We start from the raw sequence: 16918 nt of genomic DNA, 5'->3' as shown, positions 1-16918 counted from the left end.
CTCTAAACTATGTTACAATCATGCTCGAAGGCCTATTTATTATTGAGAAACAATGGAAAACCCTAAACATCCAAAAACATCACCCTAGGATTTGAAGTGCCAAAACTATGGGCCCCGTTTGGGTAAATTGGTACATCAACTTCTCAGGGTTGGAACTTTGGCATACGATCTCCATTAATGCGCACAATGCTTCGTTATAAATATCTATCCAAGGACTACAAATTTAGAGTATCCAACAATGGTATTTGCCCCATGTTCTCCTTTCTTTTCCCAAAAAACATTGTTTAGGGCCTCAAAATGACTCTAAAAGTTCAGGCCCCAAAAAACTGCCAAAAATAGTAAATTGTGGTACAATTAAGGAAACTAAAAGTTGAAAGAGATAGTGGTGGCGTTCCAAGTGGAATATGCAGGTGGCCACAAACATCCACTTGGATCATTCCTCCCCCCTTAGGAATAAATGGTCCCCATTGCATTGAGTGCCTCCATGAGATGGGGAAACTTTTGTTGAACTTGGTCCCTGGTGAGCCACTTAATTTGGCACAGGAATTGGCCAACTTTGACAATCCAATATAGTTGGATGTTCTTCTAGAAAGTGTTCTTCACCTATGTTTCAATAATCTGATAACTTGTGGACTGTTCCATGAAGTATGGGTTTAAATTTTTTGGTGTGAGTTGTTTTGCAATGTCTAATGTGTCCTGTAATGGTGGGAAGTATGGTTGAAGGTGGTCCACATTGAACACTAAGTGCAGGTCAAGGAATGGGGAAATGTTGAGCTCAAATTCATTGTCTCCCACCACCTTGGTAACAGTGTAAGGAGCATATTAGAGTGGTTTGAGCTTCTGATTGGCTCCGATAAAGCATTCTTTTTGCAAATGAAACCAAACTTTATCACCCACCTGTAACTTATGTAGCACCTGATGTTGACCATGTGACTACTTATACTTGGAATTTGAATTCTCCAATATGTCGTGAACCTAGTGGTGGATGTGTTGGACGCGTTCAATAAATCTGGTCGCTTTATCAACCTCAGACTATACATGTGTGGATTCTGTCTGTGTAGTCGCATGAGGCATGGGAACATTAATTGGACACAATGGTTGAAATCCTAGACCCACTTGAATGGATTATGACCAGTCGAGCTATCGAGAGCTATGTTATAATTGTGTTGGACATATGGGAGACTCTCATCCCAGGTTCAAGGATGCTTGGAGTTGTAAATGTGGAGTATGTGCACTATCATCCTATTGACGACCTCTATTCGGCCATCATTCTAGGGATGGAAGGCAGTCAACTTGTTAAGATTGGTGTCCAATAATATCCAGAGGCTTGACCAAAATCTGCTTAGTAACCTACTATCCCGATCTAAGATAATGGTCTGCAGGATCTCAAAATGTACCCATACTCGTTCAAAGAGGAGTTTGGCATTTTCCTTTGGCATGATACTCTTTGTGTAGGCCGCCAATATAGCCATCTTGGAAAATATGTCCACGACCAAAATTACACGGTCACTACCATGCTTGGTAGAAGGGAGGCTAGACATATAGTCCATGGAGATGAATTCCCATGGCTGGTTGGGAGTAGACAAAGAAGTCTACATGCCTTTCTTCTTTATGGTTGGCTTGGAAATGGCATAGGCAATGCATGATATGATATATTTCCCAACATCCAGTCAGTGTTTGGGACAATAAATGTACTTCTTTAGTAAAACTGGTGGGCTCCAATATTGCAACAATAATGTTGCAACTATTGGGACTCCTTTCTTTACTTTTATCAACCCTGTAGTTCGTAACAAACTTGGAAGCGATGGTGCTATATGCACAAGTACTAGCTCTTGCCGCAGGTTGTCACTTGATCAATTGGCACAAGTCTGCTAAGAGCTTAAGAAAACTTCTATGAGCTCTTAGAAGAAGATTTTAACTGTGATGAACGAAAGCTAACTCTAAGGAGGCTAATCTATTCGCAAAAAGAAACTAAAAACTAAAAAGAAATGCAAACCCTAGCAAACCCTAGTTTTACCGACTAACCCTAATGGTGCAAGAAAAGGGATGAAAGCTGCTGAAATGGATGCCATTGACTCTTGGAAAGGTAAAATGCATGTTTCTAAGCTACTTCTAAATTAAAATCTTAAAAAAACATCTTTTTGTACTTTTGAGTAATTTTGCAGAATTATTATGCATGTACTTGAACTATTTTTGACTGTGTAGAGTTTGATTGATGAAAGGAGATGGGGTAGGAGCTTGCAAGTGGTTGGGAAGGTCAGAAGAGGGCCTAAGGGTCCCTAGCACACTTCCAGATAGTTTCACAGTGATCAGATCTCGAGAAACTGCCCACATGATCTTCTACAGGAAGTCTGCAGGGGTTCTACAGGTTGTTCTACAGGAAGAGCCGAGAGAGGATTTTTGAGGGTTGATGGAGGAAAATAGATTGGAAAGTGGAAATGCAGGTTGGATGAGGCTATGGAGAGGTCTAGGACCTGGTAAATGAGGCTACGAAATGATGAAGATGGTTGGATTTGTTCAAGGATGGAGGGAGAAATGTTGCACAAAAATGTAGAAATTAGGTCAAATTGGAGAAGTGTGGCAAATGAAGGGAAGGAATCTGGAAGTTGGAGTTGGAGAAGGTTGTATGATGAAGGAAGGATAGGCAGGGATGTATTACAAGTGATCTGCACACTATTTCTCAAAACTAATGAAACAAAGACTATGCAAACCAAAGATCTAGCTATCTTGACCTAATTTGACCTAGAAACCCAGCAATCATGATGAACAGAACTTTATTGGTAGAAAATAATGCGATATGGCTATGAAAACTAAACAAGAACAGATCTACGCATGTAATCACAACTGGTATCAACTTTTGCAACTGAGAATCTAACACTAGCAATTGCATGAAGAAGCAAGAACAACGTTTTTGTGGCAGCAAGGACACCTTGGTCTCAACTCATGGTCCTGAGGAGGGAGAGGTGAGATCAAGGGTTACTTGATGGCCTTTTGCAAAGATATTTTCTATTACCAACCTATCAAATCAACCTGAATAGGAAAAGCTATTTCAATCATAAAAAAATGACCTAAGTAACAAAGCAATATGTTAATCTAAGTAGCAGAAATTATTTTAAGATGCAGCAAAAACATATAAAAGTACACAAAAGGAGGTGCTAGCACTTGGGTTGGGCCCAACCCCAAGAGCTACAACCTCCTAAGAAAAAGCTCAGAGCTGATACGAAATGAAACTAATCTCCATTACTCAAAAAATAACCATGTCACAAAAATGTTTACAGCAAAAGCTCCAAAATGGGCTGGAAGGCAGAGCAGCACTAAAGTGCGAAAATACAATTGTTCAAAAGCTAACCTATGAAGGCTGGAAGCCTTCCTATTTATGCACTACAAGGACCTCCAACAGCCCTCCTTAACTCAAGGGGCTTGGCTGCTCAAAACTGCAGGTCATCAGCCACTTCACAAAAGCTGCTCGGCTGCCCTTGGGGATCATCTTTGGTGGGCTGCTAAACTCCGAGCTGATGGTGGAGAACTCGAGGAAGGGGCCATTTAGTGTAGGAGACCTCCTTCCTACAAATCCTTAGCCTTGTTCCCTCGTATTTGGTTGTCAACTGGCTCATAAATGCTTGACCTTGGTCCAAAAGATGTCCAAAAATCTGCAATAAGCACGTATTAGACTTCATGGTCAAGTGACTATTCTCATTCATTCAATTAACATAAATATACTCAAAAGCATGCATAAACTATGAAGAATGGTGGATTAATGGAGAACAATAGGAAAAATGAGCTCAATAAGTTACCCATTTTTGGGGCCCATCATCAACCCCCTGCTAAATGGGTTTCTCATCCTCTGAGAAACTAATCTAGCTCATCATCTTTGATTACCTTGACTACCTCTCTAACATCCCAAGATTCCGAGGTGATGTCCTCTTCTCGGTCATGAAACCCTGCTTTTCTCTCTACTTCCTCCCATTGCCTTTGCTCTTCTTCTTCTTTTACCCCTTCCAACAGTCCTAAAAGCAATGGGGGACTAAACTTTAGGCCGATCCAGTTGGCCTGCAGATTTTGTATTGACTGTTTATAGAGTGGTACTCTTGCCAAGGCCTCCCTCATCCTTGTTGGGGAGTGGTATTCTCTGACTTTTAGACTGTGGGATAGTGTGTTCCATCTTCTTGTGCAAGCATGAATGTAGTTATCCCCCAACAGTCTTTCCATGTCCTCAAAGTGAGCAATGAACTGAGCTTGTCTTTCAATATAATCTGAGTGAACCTGGGGGTTGTTGGCAAGTTGCTAATGGGCATACACTAAATCTAAGGGATCTTCTGGTTTTGCTCTGATCATGAGTAGCTCCCGTAGATCCCTGTCCATAACATTTCGAATTTATTCTACCCTCTTTTCCTCATGGTTTAACCAAGAGGCCATGGCCATGAGTTGCACATCCCCCAATGACGCATTAGGGACCCACAGATTCATGTCTGGAAGGGCCAAGTTGTGTAAATAGAATTATGAAAATTTGGCCTTATCTTCTGCTAAGCTACTATCACACAAAGCCATGAATTGATGGTGATTTTGAAATGGAATGGTGCCCCTTTGGGCCAAGGTGTTAATCTAGAATTGCAACCATTGATCTTTAAGATATAAGGTATATGATTTGGCAGGTTACCTACATTGCAAGGCTTCTACTGCCCAACTTGCCATACAGGCCAGGTGGCTTCTTTCTCTTGCACCTGTTGCTTTAGAAACTATATTTCCTCTGCTGCTTGTGACTCCTTTTCTTGTAGCAGTTTTGTTAGCGCCTCAATCTCAACCTGCAGCTTGTCCTTTTTCTGCTATTCATCAGATGTTTCCTTGTCTACTAGAGGCTCTTCTTGCTGTTGTTGTTCTCCCAAAATGGAGGGCCTATCTTCCCTATGACTTCCCTATAGCTGTAGCTGCTGTTTCAGCAGCTCATTCTCTTCCTGCAACTGGGCTCTTTTGTAGCTTTCTACATGTCTAACCATGGCCAGTTCTCCCCTTAACTCTTTTAACTTCTCCTCCATGTGGCCTATGTCCTCAATTCCCTTAGATTTGGAAATTTTCATCCATGTGTGTGTTCTGATCCTCTCCTGTTCCAATGCAAGGAAGAGTGGCACAGTAAATTTCTGTGGGATGATTTTCCCACCCTCTAACATGTTGTAGTATGATCTTGAGCTAGGCTAAGGGCTTGGTTCCAGTATGTTCTCCGTCTCTCCCTCTCCCTATGATGATTTGGCTATCTTTTCCTCCAATTTTTTGATCTCTTTTAACTTAGCCAGATTTTCCTGTAGAGACGCCTCGACTTCTTGTAGAGCTATCTTTGAGTCCATAATCTTAATTCTCTCTCTCCAGGTAGAGGTTTTTGGGCTTCCTCGTTCATAGGTGATAGACATATTTGAAGCAGACTCTTCTTTTGGTTTAGCTATTGTGTCCTGAATGACAATTGGCTCTTTTGACTATGGCTGGGGTCTGCCAACTTTTATCCATGTGCTCCTCCTTGCCTTAAAGTACATGGAGGTTTGCCTCTTTCTCTTCCCTTTTTGTTTTGGAGGTGTGCTTAAGGCAGCAAGCACAGTTGCTACCTCCCTGGCCAATATCTTAGGCGATTTCTCCTCTTGCTGTTATTTTTTCCTGCTTCCTGTAGAAATCCCTGTGTCAACTGTTTCTGTCTGTGTTGCTGCTATTTTAGGATGTGTCTTTTCCTTTTGTTTTTGTGTTCCTACTTTGGTTGTGATAGCCTTCATTTGGCCCTTTTCAGCCCTCTCTACTCTACTCTGCATTCTTTTTTCCCTTGGTGTTTGTGCTTTTTTTTTTTTTTTTTTTTTTTTTTTTTTTTTTTTTTTTTTTCTGTTTTAGGCTCAGCAATCCGGCCCATTTCCCTTTTTTCTTTCTGTTCTTGCGATGCTTGAATGTCCTGTGTTCCTTCACCATTGGTTTTGTCACCTTCTTCAGTGTGTTCTCCCTCCTCACTACTGGATGAGGTGATGTTTTCGGCCAAAATTCTAATATTGTCATCCCTAGACATGTTTCGAAAGATTTCCCAAGATATGGGGATAGTGTAGGTGTGCAAGGCATCTTCCACCAATAGTTTGATGAGCCCATGATGGGCCAATTGATCTGGGATCCCTTCATTTAACTTTGTTCTGCATTCAATTAGTGACTGAAGAAGAAAATAGGGGATGCTCAGTTTCTTGTCTGGAGGTGAGTCAATTCCATGTCTTAGTTCACACAGTAACTTGAAATGATAACCATAGATGATGCTAAATCTTCCTTCACATGTAATGTACTTCATAATTTGGAAACTGACTTCACTCCAGAGAGGAGTCAAGCTAGTTCTCCTAACCCCGTTTTTGTCTTCTACAGGATGTTCCTTAGGCAGAAAGAATGTTTTCTTGGCAGCTTGGCCCAATGACCTCTCTTCTTTGCTCCAAGGGAGCCCTAATGGTAGACCAGTGACTTGACTAATGAGCTCAGGGGTAAGTTCTAGGGTCAAACCCCTAAAACTAACTATGGCATGTGTCTTTGATTGAGGTCTCAGGGACATTAAAAATTCCTTAGTTATCTCCTCGTCATGACCCTGAATTTTGTCAAAGAAGGACATCAAATTGGCTCGGGTGAAAAGGTCCACCACCTCAAGATGCTCATGTAGTTTGCTGGAGTCCGAGGGTTCTTTCTTTATGAATCCCCTTGGCATGGTGAGAGTGCTCTTTTTATGCTTTGATCAGAAAATGGAATTCTATTTATGGTTTCCCCCTGAACTCAAGAGGGAATTTCTCGGGTGTCCAATATCAATTAGCAACAATTCCTTGGTTTTAAGACTGTTGTTACCCAAAACTCGACTGTCTGGTTATGAAAGGAAGAATTTTGTTTCTACAGATAGAGTACAGAGATCAAGTTTTCTTCTCAGAACACATACATATATGAAAATTCAAAATTTTTCATACACAGGCTAGCCCCCACAGCTGCATATATCTTCCCTACAAGAGAATTTAAAAAAAAAGGAAACGTGGAGGAGAATCTTGATGCAGAAACAACTGGGAAACCTAGTGCAATACATAGGAAAACTTTTTACTTCCAATTCACAGGAAGATTTTTTCCTCTGATTTCCCAACCTGATGCCATTCAGTTCACCACCTTTACAAAACATACCATTCATAAAGGATTTTTTTCAAGCCTACCTCGTTTGGAGCTCCAAATTCGACGAAGAAAAATCCCTGCTTCCCTGCTCTGGAAAGCTATGCAATCTTTCCTGTAGAACTCTTCTTGTAGAAGACCCCCCGGTTCCTGTAGAATGTCACTGCACCTCTGAGCGAGCCTGATACGCTAGATATTTTGGAAAATAGGTAGAGAAACTGGTAGAGGAAGACTGGTTAATAGTTTTTGGAAGTGGAGGACGCGTACTCCAGTCGAGGACGTTGCAAGTGCAAAATGAACAGAAGGTGGTGTGAGTTTCAGTCGAGCATCTTTTAACTGCAGTGTGATTCGTGGTGATGGAATGAGGTTGCTGGATTGAACCGTTGATCCGACATCACGGCCACAATTTCTCTATGTGTTTCTAATTGCCATCACCTCCCCTTTGCCCTTAACCTCCGCCACCACTACTAGTCCCGACGATTTCTCCCTGAATGGACACTCCACACATGCTAGCTACACATCTCGTTGGAAATTTTGAATGTAACTAGGCTCATTCAGATCCCACGAGGCTATGTAACTAGCCAAGGGTGGCCAGTTGACTTGCCACCCATTCCACTCAATCCAAACCATTTCCATAGGCATGCAACTTTTAAAACATAATTTATGCAATTGATGAATGAGTTTAGGCACTTACCTGTGTGGTCACGACTACGTTATGCAGACTTTGGGTCTTGGAACCACTCCTTCGTTTGCTGCTGCTTCATGCACGGGTTTTGGAACCCATTCCTTCATTCGTTGATGCTGCATGCACGGGTTTGGAACCTATTCCTTGTTTGTTGTCGCTGCATGCCCAGGTTTTGCTTGGCTTCGGCTGCTGATGATATTCTCGTGTTCAAGATGAGCCCTTTGCATTTCTCCTTTGTCGTTTTCGGCTGCCCCTGTCTCCAGAGTATGTCTTCCAGAGGGATCAGCTGCTACAGGATTCCTGTAGGATGTCTTGTAGCTACTTCTCCTCCTGGAATGCAAGCTAAAACGAGTAGGGCTATACTACTGATGAGGGATTCGGCTGATGAGGAGTCCAGATGGAGATTGACAGGTATGGTGAGTGAGACACTACTGCTTGATTTGTCACTAAAAGTTCTTGCTGGTAGTATGAGGAAAATAGGGTTTTTTTTGTGTGACTATGCAGGAACAAATAACAGGATGGGTGCAACGGAGGTGTAAAGAGATGAAACAGGATGACATATGGGGATGGACAAAAACAGGGGTGTTTGCAGGCCTAACAGGCATATTCCAACCTTCAGATTCCCTCCCAAGATCAATTCTGGCCTATCTGAAGGTTCTATAGGATCTTCCTGTAGAAGACATAGAACTTCCTGTAGAAGGCCCAGAACTTCCTGTAGAAGGTGAAATCTTGACCTGAATGTGATCAAATCTTAGGAAAGGGGAGTGGTCATGGAGGAAGTGTTTGTGAGGGATGCTTGCAGCCTAGTGCTAACCTCTATCCTTGTTTTGCGCGACCCTCCTAACTTGCAATGTCTTCCCTGCAACCTGCAATTATTCAACAGAAATTTGGTCTATTTCTTGTTTTTTCTCTTTTCCTTTTTCTCTTTTTGTTTTTTTGAGAGACAACCGGGGTGCATCTAGGAGGTTTTCACCCTCACTGTCTGCCTCGGGCGTCTCTAAGAGGTTTTCACCCAAGGATCTTTTTATTCTTTTTCTATTCTTTCTCTCTTTTTTTTTTTATGATCAAGGTGTGGGTGGAGTAGAGACAGGGCCCTGCTCCACTACCAGCACTGATTTATCCAGCGTTTCAATGAACTCCTACTTAGAAAGGGGTTTCTTGTAGATTTTCAATCGATGCCCATTGATGAGCATAGGGATGGCTTCTTCATCAATGGTCCTGATAAGGGCTGAACCATTTTCATTGCATTTTTCCACTATATATGGTCCTAGCCATCTTGTCCTCAACTTCCCTTTGAAATCCTTGTATCTTGAATCATATAATAGTGCCCAATCTCCTAGCTGAAATTGCTTCTCTTTAAGGTGTCGGTCATGCCATATTTTTATTTGAAATTGGACTACCTCTGAGTGGAGGAGGGCCTACATTCTTTGTTCATCTAGTCCATTCAGCTGAAGTAATCTTTCCCGTTGTGCATGGCTGAGATCTAGGTCTAGCTAAGCTTCCAACCTCAATGTGTTGAATTCAAATTCTATAGACAGCAAAGCCTTCTTCCCATAGACCAGCTCATAAGGTGTGAAACCTGTTGTAGTTTTCCAAGTGGTGTTGTAGGCCCAGGTGGCCTCAACCAAGCGATCCACCCAATCTTTTTTGCTGCTGCTCACCACTTTAGTCAAAATCTCCTCCAAAGCTCTGTTAGTGACTTCCACCTATCCATTTGCTTGTGGATGATAAGGGGTGGAAGTTTTGTGCTTAATCTTATGATGATTAGGTTAGAGGTAAACTAGCTCCCTTGATCTATGACTAATTCTCTTGGGTAGCCAAATTTATAGAAGACATTTTCCCTCAAAAGCTCAACCACTTTTTCTTCTGTTGCTACCTTGTTTGTTGTCATTTTTATCCACTTTGTCAGGTAGTCTGTGCACACAATGATGTAAGACTTTTGTCTTGAAGGAGGGTTGATAAGACCCACAAAGTCCATGCCCCACTTCTCAAATGGCTCGAAAGTCACCTGAGGTTGGAGGGGCATTTCATCCCTTGGAGTCGGTTTCCCCATCCTTTGACATCGGTCGCATTGGCTGATGTATCTTCAGACATCTTGATGAAGAGTGGGCCAATAGTAGCATGCCTATAGAATTTTGAAAGTGGTTCTCTTTGCTGCAAAGTGGCCTCCACAGGGTCCATCATGACAGGTTAGGAGGATGTCAAAAACTTCCTCCTCCCTGACAAAACACCTCAAAATCTGATCTAGGCCAAGTTTGAACAGGTTGCCCCCAATCCAAGTGAATGGGGTGCTTTTCCTCACGATCTTTCTCTTCTCTTTTGAGGATAGGTGTGGCGGGAACTGTGCTGAAACTAAGTAATTTTCTATATCAAAAAACCATGGCAAGAGTACTGAAATCACAAATAGGTATTCATCTGGTAGTTGATCATCCACCACCCCTTCTTCTCCTGCAGTTTAATCTAGTCTAGACAAAAAATCAGCAACAACATTTTCCTTACCTGGCTTGTCAATAATGGTCAAATAAAATTACTGCAATAAAAGTAACCATCTAATGATACGAGCATTTACATCAGGTTTATTCATCAAATACCTAACTGTAGCATGATCAGTGTGTATGAATGTTTGATAACCAGTGATGTAGTGTCTGAACTTGTTTAGGTAATGGACTACAGCTAGGAGTTCTTTCTCGGTTACAATATAGTTTAATTCCGCCTTGGACAGGTTTTTGCTGACAAAGTATATGGCATATGGTAGCTTCTCTTCAACTTGTCCTAAGGCTGCTCCTATGGCTTTTTTTGAGGCATCCGTGTGAATGTGGAAAGGTAGGGCCCAATTTGGACCTCTCAAGATTGGGGTAGTTACCAGCTTATCCTTCAACACATCTAGAGCCTCTTGACAGTTGTCAGTCCATATAAACTCAACATCTTTCCCCAAAAGACTAAACAATGGAGAGGCTAGCTTACTGAAATCTTTAATGAACCTTCTATAATATCCCACTAAGCCTAAAAAACTCCAAACATCCTTTACCTTTTGAGGAGGTGGAACCCTTTGGATGATAGCAATCTTGTTGGGATCCACCTGTAAGCCTTGTTGAGAAATTGTATGACCTAGCACAGTCCCTTCAGTCATCAGGAACTCACATTTTTCAGGACTGAGGGACAGGTTCATCTCAATACACTTGGTTAAAACTTTTCCTAGGTTAGTCAATGCTTCTTGGAAGTTGGACCCATAAGGGGTAAATTCATCCATATAGATTTCCACTGAATCATGAACCAACTCAGCGAATATGCTCAGTACTACTCTCAGGAAAGTGGCAGGAGCGTTGCATAACCCAAAGGGAAGGATCCGGTAGGCAAAGGTAGCCCATGGACAAGTGAAAGTGGTCTTATCTTGGTCTTCTGGGCTGATTTGGATCTGATTATACCTACTGAACCCATCTAGGAAAGAGAAGAACTTCTTCCCTGCTAGCCCATCTAACACTTGATCTATGAAAGGCAAAGGGAAATGGTCCTTCTTGGTGGCTTTGTTAAGTTCTCGATAATTTACATAGATTCTCCACTTCCTGTTTTTCTTGGGCACAAGCACCAGAAGAGAAACCCACTCGTTGTCAGAGATGGGTTAGATGAATCTTGCATCCAACAACTTTTGCAATTCTTCTTTAACAATGTCCTTAAGGGCTGGATTCATTCTCCTCTGAGGCTGCCTGACTGGTTTACAACCCTCTTTAATGTAAATGTGATGGGTACAGACTGAAGGGTAGACTCCCTTCATCTCCTTGTAGCTCCAAGCAAAAGCATCCAAATGGCGGTTCAACAAGCTACATAGCTCCTTCTCTTGAGAGGGATATAGGGACGAGTTGATCTTCAAGGTTCTTTTAGGGCCAAATTCCACATTCTTAACTCTAGGAGAGGTCAAGTCAGCCACACAGAGGTCCACTAAAGCGCTGGCTGGGGTACCTTCCACCAACTCCTCTAATGGCACCACACTAGGAGGTGGATTTTGAATCAAATTCTCAATCAAGTCATCCTCGATTTGAGGACCTCCCCGAGTGGCTTCGACTGTGCACACTGGTGCAAAGTAGACTTCATCATCATCTTCCTCATCCAACCAAAGAGGTAAGTCATGTTCTAGCAGAGGTTGGGCAGGAGGGTATAGGACTAGCTGTTTGGACATAGGCCCATTCTTGATGGTCATGCTCCCAGCTCGACAACTGATGTAAGCATCCACAGTAGCTAACCAAGGCCTTCCCAAAGTGAGGGGGTATCCAATGAGTTTTTCCTTTGGATGAAGGACCAAGAAGTCCGCAGGGTACTCCCAAGAATCAACAGAGACCAAGACATATTCCACAATCCCTTCGGGAGTCACAGTGGAGTGGTCTGCTAACTGCAGTACTATTGAGGTCTTCCTCAAGGAATCCTAAAGGTTAAGTTTAAGCATAGTGTACCTGGTCATCACATTAATGACAACCCCTAAATCAATCAGGGTGTGGGGGATTATGGTGCCATTGATGTGGACATCCATTACAGGACTCCCAGGGTCCAAATATTTTGGACAGATTACTTGTCCCAACATTAGGTCGGATAGTTGTCCTATGACATTGATAGTTGGGGCATCTCTCTTGCCTGGGTGCCTAAAACACTTCTCTTTGATCAATTTGTTGTAGATTGGTACATATTTGATGGCCTGGAGAAGTGGTATTCTTACACATAGCTATTTAACTTCTCCCAGAAGTTCAGTCTCTTCTGCGTTTGGTTGCGTGTTTCTAGTTAGTCTCTCAGAAAAGGATGGAATGGCTTTGGGTTCACTTTCTTGTTTCTCTTCAGGTTGACGATCTGGAAGGACCTTCCCAGATCATAGGTTGATCTCTTGAATCTCCACAGCATAGGTAGGGCATGTTGTCTCTCCAGTATACACCTGTTGGGCCTGTCTGTTGTTGGGGTTCGGGTTCGGTTGAGCAGCCATCTGGGGTTGTCTTGGAGGAGCAGGAGGTAATGGTTGTGGTTAAGTAGGTGGTGGAGGCAGAATAGCGGGAGGAGAGTTGTATTGGGGCCTCCACCCCTGTTGCGGTGCATTCCACTGAGGTTGTGGCTGAACATGCGAATGAAACGAATGAGCAATAGGTTGAGTATAGTATTGAGGTGGATATGACCAAGGAGTGGGTGCGGACCAGGAAAGATGAGCGGGGGGACCCCAAGAAGGTATGTGAGTGGATTGGTTGGGGTTGTAATATGTTTGGGATGTCCCTTGCATCCCCTGCTGGTAAGGTTTGGATCCATGTGGCCTCCTTTAGTTGAGGAAGTAGAGTGGTTCAGTGGCTCCTTTAGCCCCTTGGTACACAACTTTAAGTCCGAGTAAGGTTGGGCACTGGTTTGTAGGGTGGTCTTCCTCACAAACGAAACATACCTCTACTGAGTGCAATGGGCACTCGTTCTTAGGATGCTTCCTTGTGCATCTGGGACAAAAGATGGCCATAGCCCTTTGAGCTTCCTCTTTCTTCTGTTGGATTCGGAAAGTATCCAGTTGCATGGCAATGATCTGTCTCACCTCGCTTTTAAGGTCTTCCATCTAATTTGTAAACTCATGATTAGAGAAGGTTGCACTAGCTGAAAATGGATTGAACTGCAACTAACTAAAATCTATCTTGCTAAAATGAAAATGCAGAATTGAAATGAAAGCAGGAAAGGACTAATCTATGTTGCTGAAATGAAATTGTAGAAAGGAAATGCTAAGCTACGCTTGCAGAATTGAAATGCTAATTTACGCTTGCAGAATTGAATTGTAGAATGAAAATGCTAATCTACACTTGCAGAATTGAAATGCTCGTCTAGGAAAGCAAGAAATGTCTAATCTACTTTTGCGGAAATGAAATTGCATAATGGAAATGAAACAACTACTCTACGCTTGCTGAAATAAACTACTGAGCAGAAGATTGTAGTAGAAAATAGAAGAAAAGTAGCAATCACAAATACTCTGATGCTTCCCTGGCAATGACGCCAAAAAGATGGTGGGCTCCAGTATTGCAGCAATAATGCTGCAACTCCTGGGACTCCCTTCTTTACTTTTATCAACCCAGTAGTTCGTAACAAACTTGGAAGCGACGGTGCTATATGCACGAGTACTAGATCTTGCTACAGGCTGTCACTTGATCAACTGGCATAAGTCCGCTAGGAGCTTAATCCAACTTCTATGAGCTCTCATAAGAAGCTTTTAACTGTGATGGATGAAATCTAACTCTAAGGAGGCTAATCTATTCATAGAAAGAAACTAAAAACTGAAAGGAAATGAAAACCCTAGCAAACCCTAGTTTTACCGACTAACCCTATTGGTGCAAGAAAAGAGATGAAAGCTGCTGAAATGGATGCCATTGACTCTTGGAAAGGTAAAATGCATGTGTCTAAGCTACTTCTGAAGTAAAATATAAAAAAAAAAAACATCTTTTTTTATTTTTGAGTAATTTTGCAGAATTATTATGCATGTGCTTGAACTGTTTTTTATTGTGCAGAGTTTGATTGATGAAAAGAGATGGCGTAGGTGCTTGCAGGTGGTTGGGAAGGTGAAAAGAGGACCTAAGGGGTCCCTAGCACCCTTCCAGTGAGTTTCACAGTGATCATATCTCGAGAAAATTCCCACGTGATCTTCTATAGGAAGTCTGCAGGGGTTCTACAAGATGTTCTACAGGAAGAGCCAAGAGAGGATTTTTTAGGGTTGATGGAGAAAAATAGGTGGGAAAGTGGAAATGGAGGTTGGATGAAGCTGTGGAGAAGTCTAGGACCTATTAAATGAGGCTACGGAGTGATGAATATGGTTGGATTTGTTCAAGGATGGAGGGAGCAATGTTGCACAAAAATGTAGAAATTAGGTCAAATTGGAGAAGTGTGGAAAATGAAGGGAAGGAATCTGGAAGTTGGACTTGGAGCAGGTTGTATGATGAAGGAAGGATAGGTAGGGATGTATTACAGGTGATCTACACACTATTTCTCAAAACTAATCAAACAAAGACTATGCAAACCAAAGATCTAGCTATCTTGACCTAATTTGACCTAGAAACCCAACATTCATGATGAACGGAAATTTATTGGTAAAAAATCATGTAAGATAGCTATGAAAACTAAACAAGAATAGTTCTACGCATGTAACCAGAACTGGTATTAAATTTTTCAACTGAGAATCTAACACTAGCAATTGCATGAAGAAGCAAGAACAACGTTTTTGTGGCCGCAAGGACACTTTGGTCTCAGCTCATGGTCTCGAGGAGGGAAAGGTGAGATCATGGTTGCTTGATGGCCTTTTTCGAAGATTTTTTCTGTTACCAACCTATTAAATCAACGTGAACATAAAAAGCTATTTCAATTATCAAAAATGACCTAAGTAACAAAGCAATATGTTAATCTAAGTAGCAGAAAGTATTTTAGGAATGCAGCGAAAACATATAAAAGTACACAAAAGGAGGTACTGTAACTTGGATTGGGACCAACCCCAAGAGCTACAACCTCCTAAGAAAAAGCTCAGAGCTGATTCAAAATGAAACTGATCTCCATTACTCAAAAAATAACCATGTCACAAAAATGTTTACAACAAAAGCTCCAAAATGGGTTGGAAGGCAAAGCAGCACTAAAGTGTGAAAATAAAATTGTTCAAAAGCTAACCTATGAAGGCTGGAAGCCTTCCTATTTATGCAGTACGAGAACCTCCAAAAACCCTCCTTAACTCAAGGAGCTTGGTTGCTTAAAACTGCAAGTCATCATCCACTTCACAAAAGCTATGCGGCTGCCCTTGGGGATCATCTTCGGTGGGCTGCTGAACTATGAGTTGATGGTGGAGAACTCGAGGAAGGGGCCATTTAGTGCAGGAGACATCCTTCCTACAAATCCTCAGCCTTGTTCCCTCGTATTTGGCTGTCAACTGGCTCATAAATGCTTGACCTTGGTCCAAAAGATGTCCAAAAATCTGCAATAAGCACGTATTAGACTTCATGGTCAAGTGACCATTCTCGTTTATTCAATTAACATAAATATACTCAAAAGAATGCATAAACTATGAAGAATGGTGGATTAATGCAGAACAATAGGAAAAATGAGCTCAATAAGTCACCCATTTTTGGGGCTCATCAAAAACCACAACTTTCTCCACACCAAATTCTCCTATGACCTGACTGTAGTGCGCCTCCAAAATCAGCTTGGCATGCTCAATTGAAGGAACAAAAAGGTGGCCCAGGTTGCATAATAATGTGTCTTAGAGGTGGAAATCAGAAACTTGCTTTCCATCTACTAGCATATGCTATGTGGAAGTAAACTCTGGACCATCTTTTTATACTTGCGGCCATCTAGAGATATCGTGGCCACAAGAGCTGAGAACAATAGTCAGTGTTGCAACTAGCGGTCGACTAAGGCACTTTGTAACATTATTGGTGCTACCCTTTTTGTATTTAATGTTCAACTGGAATTTTTGTAGATATGTTGATCACTTATGATGGCGATCATTCCTCAACTTCCCTTGTGTCTATATAAACTAAAGAGGTTAGTGATCGGTGTGGATGACCATCTCCTTCCCTAGAATAGAATTCTTCCATTGGAGGCAAGTTTGGATGATGGAATACATCTCTTTCTCATAGTTGGGGTGCTTATGAATTGTATTTGAAAGTGTCTCATTATGATAAGCCACTGAATGCCAGTGTTGGGTGAGAACTGCACCAATAACATATTCTGAAGTGTCTGTCTCGATTTCAAATGGTTGCTACAGGTCTGGCAATGTGAGTACTAGTGTAGAGCAGAGTCAGTGCTTCAACTCAATGAACGCCTTCTTTTACCCCACCCTTAGTAATCTCACTAAAAGGCCCAATGGTATGGGAGAATCCCAACATGAACCTCTGATAAAAATTTGCAAGGCATAAAAATCTACGAAGCTTCGTTAGAGTGGTCGGGTCTAGGCAATCCTGAATGACTTGGATCTTATTCAGATCCACATGCATGCCATACTCATCTGTGATGTAACCCAAATATTGGTTTTAGCTCATGTTAAAGGTGCATTTCTCCAATTTGGTACAAAACATGTGTTGCAAAAGGGTTTGAAGGACCTACCGAATGTGTTGC

This window comes from Pinus tabuliformis, chromosome 4_1 (assembly GCF_031772625.1).
Source record: "Pinus tabuliformis cultivar Carrire ecotype Pingquan chromosome 4_1, CPIR1, whole genome shotgun sequence".
NCBI classification, from domain to species: Eukaryota; Viridiplantae; Streptophyta; class Pinopsida; order Pinales; family Pinaceae; genus Pinus; species Pinus tabuliformis.
The sequence above is the reverse complement of the archived record's forward strand: the minus strand, read 5'-3'. Positions refer to the sequence as shown.